The sequence below is a fragment of the Rhincodon typus genome, chromosome 25, assembly GCF_021869965.1.
Source record: "Rhincodon typus isolate 14 chromosome 25, sRhiTyp1.1, whole genome shotgun sequence".
Lineage (NCBI taxonomy): Eukaryota > Metazoa > Chordata > Chondrichthyes > Orectolobiformes > Rhincodontidae > Rhincodon > Rhincodon typus.
Genome location: NC_063356.1, coordinates 1,698,491 through 1,705,913, shown reverse-complemented (window position 1 = coordinate 1,705,913; position 7,423 = coordinate 1,698,491).

Here is a 7,423-nt window from a genome sequence, read left to right as displayed (position 1 = left end):
CTAACCTGCACATCCCTGGACACTATGGGCAATTTAGCATGGCCAATGCACATCTTTGGACTATGGAAGAAAACCCATGCAAACATGGGGAGAATGTACAAACTTCATAGATGCAGTCGCCTGAGGGTGGAATTGAACCTGGGTCCCTGGCGCTATGAAGTAGCAGTGCTAACTGCTGAGCCATTGTGCCGCCTGTAATATCCTTACTTATTCTCGATGTGAAGCACTGAGAGAATAAAGATTTTTCTGTTAGATCTTTTCAGATAGATATTTCCCAAGGAAGTCGAAAGGAGACCTCTAATTGAATACCTGGGTAACATATCTTTTAACGCCCCATTTTGTTTTCAGAAAGATCTGGGTTAACAGAGCATCTAATAACTCATTGTCACATCGTTTATCATGTGTGAACTATCGTAAAAAACAGGCTTTTATTCATTATGGGATGTGGATGTCACTAGCTGGCTCAAAATGTATTGCTCGCCACTAATTGCCCAGAGGACAGTTAAGAGCCAACCTCTTTGGAGTCACATTCGGGCAGAGCAGGTACAGACAGGAGGTATCCTTCCCTAAAGGCATTAGTGAACCAGATGAGTTTCTATGACAATCAACAGTGGTTAAACAGTCACCTGAAACAAACACAGAAATTGCTGGAGAAATGCAGCAGGTCTGGCAACATCTGTGGAGAGAGAAACAGAGTTAATGTTTCTGCCCAACATTAGCTCTGCTTTCTCTCCACAGATACTGTAAAACCTGCTGGGCTTCTCCAGCATCCACTGTTCTTTGTATTTTTTTCAAATGGCCACCATTGAGCTATTTTTAATTCCAGATTTTATTGAATTCAAATTTCACCAACTGCTGTGATCGGATTTCCACCCATGTCCCCAGAACGTTGGCCTGGGCCTCAGGAGCAGCATTATCACCACACCACCCTCTTTGCCACTGTAAGGTCACTCAAGGGGGCTAACAGCTATCAGATCCTAAAAACCGAAACCCATTGATGGGGCAACAGATGGAGTGAGCATTAGCGAGTTCTCTAATTCTGCACTTGGACCTCTCACATTTTCCCGTTTGCCTTGACAGGATTAAAAATCCGATTGTACAAACTCTCACAGGTACATGGAAATGAACAAAAACTCAAATTGAAAAGTTAATTCTAAAAGCTTTAGTACAACTTAATATGCTTGGAAATGTACATAAACACTTTGACTAAACTACATTACATCTCTCCCATGATCTTTGAAATGGGTTACATTCCAGGATGAAACTATGAGAAGACAGGCAGGTCATGGAAAGTTTTACCAAATATTATCAACAGGAGAGAGTTATAAAATAAGATATCAACTGTGCAATAAAATAGATTACAGATCCATAATAGATAAAATACAAGAAAACATCAACTTAAGTCCCTCATTTAAATCACATCAGGGGGCAGAGTTAATACAAGAGGGCTTTTCACATAATATGGGACCTGTCTGATTTTAGTGACAGTAATAAATAAATTAACATCTCATTTGCATTCATTATTTTTAAAAAATACTATGATTGTCATTTACAATCTTCCACAAATCCCGAGGTAAGTCTGGGTGAAGATGATCCTTTGTACTTTTGACCCCAGTCTTTTTGCCATCAGCTCTTCCGCCCATTATGAGGCCAGCACTGGCTGTCGGGGCATCTGCAAGGAGGTGCCACCTTGGATGGAAAGACCTTCTCTAATTTCCTTCTTCTGATTCCTTGTGAACAATGTGTGGCCTCTGAATTGTATCTTGGTGCTTGGTTCATACCCATAATTCCATACCTGCAGCCCCAAAACTCTCAAACCAGTTTGAGAGCCTGGGGATACATTTATGCTAATGATGATCAAAGCAGGGAGCATGTTAACATATAAACTTAGGTCAGACTGATGATAGAAGGGACAGGGACAATAGGGCATGAGGGATTTGGATTCTACCCTTGTGGAGGGTACATACCAACAAAGATGGCTGAATGGCCGATTCCCTTGTTGGAAGGACTTTATTAAAATAACAGTCAACAATCAGAACTTTAGATCACAACAGTAAATTGGCCAGAGTAGTGTGAGAACAGGAACCAGTTACTCTCCAGTAACCAGGTCCGAATGAAAAGACAGGAGGAGAAGGTAATGGGATGAGTGGAAGAAAGCTTGGATTGGAAACAATCAATTCATTGACTCCAGAAAGCGCAGCACCTCCTTGTGGATTTCACCAAATTAAAAATGAGTCATCAGACAAAATTTGACATAACCACAAAAGAAGACATTAGGACAGACGATCAAAATTCCAGTTAAAGAGGTCAGTTTTAAAGAGCGTTCTGGAAGAGGAGAGAGAGAGAGATAGAGAGGCAGAGAGAAGGAATATCGAAAGAGAGTGCTTCGGGCCTCAGTGGTTGGAGCATGGGAAGTACTGAAACTTTTTACTGAATCACCTCTTGACACCATTGAGCCCAGAGTGAGAAACAGAGGAGTAACTCCATCAGGTCCATACTCCTCACCACGCGTCCCCAACAAAACATTATAATAACACGACAATACAATACTGCCCTGAAATACTAATATAGTGGGTTACATTATCAAATGAAAATACAAGCATTCATTCAATTTGACTTTAATAATTCAAGCTAGCAATAAATTATCAGTTTGTAGATCAGGATGTTTACATTTGTAAAAAAACCGTGAGGAGTGGAGAGGTGTGCAGAGGGATTTGGAGTTGCTGTGAGACAGACCCAAGTCCTTTGGTGCAGATCAGCGAATCTTTACACATCGAGTAAAATCACTGGTAAAGTGTTTTATCTCCATAGATCATTATCTATGAGATGGTATGATATTACATTTTACACTATACCAGGAGTTACACTATGCAAATGGTGTTATTAACGTTGGCATTTCACTGTCTCAGGGTTAGCAGGTAATTTGATACAGAGGAGCAAACAGTGAATGTGATCCTGTTGCTGCAAATGACTACAACTGCATTGACTAATTCTGGTCTCCCTGCTAGAAGAAAGATGATGTTAAACTTAAAAGAGTTCAGAAGAGATTTACAAGGATATTGGAGGGCTTGAACTATGGGGAGAGACTGAATAGGCTGGACTATTTTCTCTGGAGCATCGGAGACTGAGAGGTGATCTTTTAGAGGTTTATAAAATCATGAGGGGCATTAATAAGGTGAATAGTCAAGATCATTTCCTCAGGGTGGGGGAGTCCAAAACTAGAGGGCAAAGATATAATAGGGCCCTAAGGGGTAATCTTTTCATGCAGAGGGTGGTGCGTGTATGGAACAACAGAGGAAGTGGTGGAGGCTGGTACAGTTATAACATTTAAAAGGCATCTGGATGTGTACATACACAGGGAGGGTTTAGAGGGACATGGGTCAAATGCTGACAAATGGGTCTAAATTAATTTAGAATATCTGGTCAGTATAGACGAGCTGGACTGAAGGGTTTGCTTCTGTGCTGTACAGCATCTTGAACGCTGATTCATTTAAACTCTCTAACCCTGGTGGATATCGCCCTTCCCTACAGCTTCTGGTCTTTAGCTGACCTGAAACAGACAGTATTTATGAGCAATCTGACACAAATCTAGGTTCAGCAGCTGAACAGGCTTGTTTCTGGAATTGCTTTAGGGGAAGTGAGTGTATGTTCAGACAGTCAATCAGATCATGAGATAACAAGGTGTAGAGCTGGATGAACACAGCAGGCCAAGCAGCATCAGAGGAGCAGGAAGGCTGACGTTTCAGGCCTAGATCCCTCTTCAGAAAATCAGATCATGGCTGGTCAATGCTCCAATTCCACTGATCCACCAGATCCCTCACAATCTTAGGCTAATAAAGTCCTGTCCATCCACCTTGTAGGTTTGGACTGACCCCCATAACCTTTCAGGAGACCATTTGTGAAAACATGCTTCTGGACACCATCCTGAACAGCTTGTAGCTTTAATTCAAAAGTTAGGGAGCTGCAGTGGCACTGCTGCCTCATAGCGCCAGGGATGTGGGTTTGATTCTATCCTTGGGTGACTGTCTGTGATGAGTTTGCACATTCTCTCTGTGTCTGCGTGAGTTTCCTCTGAGTGCTCCCGTTTCCTCCCACTGTCTAAAGATGTGTAGGGTAGATGGATTGGCCATGCCATAGTGTCTAAGGATGTGCAGGCTAGGTGGGTTAGCCATGGGAAACAGAGGGATAGGTGGGTCTGGGTGGGCTGCTCTACAGAGGGTGGATATGGAGTTAATGGACTGAATGGCCTGTTTTCACACTGTAGAGATTTTATTTACGAAAGATCCAGCTCTCCCTTTATAGGGAATAGTTTCCCTGACACTCTCAAATCTCCATCATTTGAAATCCCTCCATTTGATCATCCACTAATGATCCAAGACACAGAGAATTCAAGCTGAGCTGGTGAAAACTGGTCTCCTAGAGTAACTCTTTGTACAGGATTAGTCATCTATTTTTTGGAGATGTTTGAGGAAGGGTTTTGGCCAGGACACAAAGACAGTTCATTTCTTCTCAAACAGTCTCACGAGATAAGGAAAAATAAGCAGTTCCGAAGGAAATTGAATGAAGAGGGCAAAGGTTTGAGCTAAAGAGGGAGGTAGGAGGAATATAGAATCCTGAAGGTGGCAGCAAGGTGAGAGGGCATGGGCAGAATGGCTGAGAGTCCACCCCTGGTATTGTGGAGGGAGGAATGAGAATGAGAGGCAGTCGGAAGGTCAGTCTTTTGGATGAGGTATTAAACCATGGTCTAGTCTTCTCTCTGAGGTACATAGACAAGATCCAAAGGTAAGTTTCTGAAGAGATAAGCTGTGTTATCTGTGAAGTTCTGTCCTATATTTGTCCCTTGCCCAACATTACCATAAATGGACAGATGAGCTGGGTTGTGACATCTTGCTATGTATCGGTTAGCAGTTATGTTTCAAGAGTGACACTTTTAAAGCACTTCATTGACTGTAAAGAACTTTTGGACATTCTGGGTTGATGGAAGGCGCTATAGGAATGTAACTTTTTCTTTTTAAAAATGTTGAAATCAAAAAAGAAAATGTGGATGAAAAGTTATCGTTTGGAGGAGAGCAAATGTGGATTTTGAGAGTTTGTAGTGGAAGAATGAAGAAGGTCAGGTTTTTCATAATTCCAGTTGCTCAGGATGAAGGATTTAGGGATGGAGTCTGTGCAATGAACCTTGATTTTAATGTAAGAATGTAAACAGGTTTGTCAGAGTGAGATGAAGAAATTCCCAAACAGCCTGGAATAATACACAGTGCATTAAATAAGGAATGTGAGGAATGCAAAAGGAGTCTTCTCCTTTAATCAAAATCTCCAAATATTAGAGCTGCAAACATCCTGTTACAGTCCTGATCACAAGTCAGTCATTCAGCAGAGGGGAATATTTCAATCACTGTTTCAGACAGACAAGTATTGTAATGCCTCAGCTGTGTCTTTGGTTGCTCTTCTGAAGCAGATTGAGCCAAGAGATTCCAGTCATCATCAAACGTATGGTAGGATTCATACAGGAGTCTGTTTGGGCCATCATATCTGTGCTAGCTCTCTCAAAAAGCCATTCAATTAATTCAATTCATCTGCCTCTTAACCCATTTCCAGTAAAATTTCTTCTTTAGGTATTTAGCCAATTCCTTTTTCGAAGTCATCGTTGAGATTGCTTTGGCTGCCCTTTCAAACAGAACAGATCTTAAAAAAAAATTCTTCTTACCTCTCCTTTGATTCTTTTACCAATTTCCTTAAATTGATCTAATATCAGATTGCAATGTGATTAAGTCTTATTGTACTATTTGTTTAATGATTTACTCATTCATTGCACATTAAGATTCCTGTAAACGTACGGTGTCCCATTGAAAACATCGCTGGACAATTGAATAGAGCCATTTGTTCATATATGTCACACCTGCCATCAAAAACATAAGACCTGATGTGATCAAAGATAAAATATCATCACAGACTTTGAAGATCAGAACGATGCCCAGCTCGATTCCAGCTGTGTTGGTTAATCTCTAATGGGATTAGCCACTTTGTTCCTGGTCAGCCTGAGGAACATCAGGCACTGACACGTTTGCTGATGATTTCTACAAAGCTCTGCTGAGCATGTGTCAAGGAGGAAGGGGCTGGAAGGTTGTAGGATTGGGTGAGGTTATGGGATGGGATGGGGAGGAGAAGCGTTGTGCCAAAATTACTTGCAAAACTCATCCTCTAATCTCATCCTTGAAGGATAGACTCTTGAACAAGCAATTGGACGTCGTCAGAAGTAAGTGTCAATACCTTCAGGAAATGAGCTAAGATCACATGAAAGGCTAGATTTTAATCCAATCCCCTTTGCACTCAACAGATCCTTTATTACACCAAGTGCGGGGCATGGGGGGTTTGGGGAAGTGGACTGAGAGGGTATCAAGCATTCCTGTTTCCCGGATCCACATTTCAATTTACTTTTTACGAACATCCACGTTGGTGAGGTCTTATCTCAAAGTCAAACAAAGCAAGCCCTAGACCCCTCCATAGCATACATAAAATGATTAACATTAGTTTTAGGTGGTGTTCCAAATGTCTGAGCTGAGATCTGAATCAATTTTGGGTTACAGGTTTTTCAGGTGACCTTGACGAACAGGTGCTCCGCGCAAAATGGATCCTTTTGAATCTAATCAGGATAATAAAGACAAATTCATATCTCTTAAAAATCTCTTAACATATTCCAAGAAGAAGTAGACAATTTCTGGTCATTTAATGGAATTCAGGTTCGGTTCAGTTATTTGTTCATGAGATGTGGATGTTTTCAGCTAGGCCAGTATTAATTGTCCATCCTTAATGCTTCCTGACAAGGAGCTGCCTTCTTGAACTGCTGCAATCCATGTGCTGTAGGGTCACCCGCAGTGCTGTTAGGAAGGGAGTTCCAGGATTCAAACTGCATACTGTGGATTGGTGGGCTAGATGGGCTGAAGTCCTCAATCTGTTGTATCAGCATTACCAAAGGGAACTGGGTAGCTGCCCGAATTGCTCTCAAGACTTTGCCACTGACACCCTGAAAGTCAACAGCTGGAACTAAGTGAGCAGCATGAGGGCTCAACTGTACAGCAACAAGGTGCACTCAGTCCTCCACCGCTCACTGCTAGCCCAGTGTATCTCCCCATCCCCACTCCCACCTTCCCCAGTGTATCTCCCCATCCCCACTCCCACCTTCCCCAGCGTATCTCCCCATCCTCACTCCCACCTTCCCCAGTGTATCTCCCCATCCTCACTCCCACCTTCCCCAGCGTATCTCCCCATCCTCACTCCCACCTTTCCCAGTGTGTCTCCCCATCCTCACTCCCACCTTCCCCAGTGTATCTCCCCATCCCCACTCCCCCCTTCCCCCGCGTCTCCCCCCATCCCCCCTCCCACCTTTCCCAGAGTGCTCCCCATCCCCACTCCCACCTTTCCC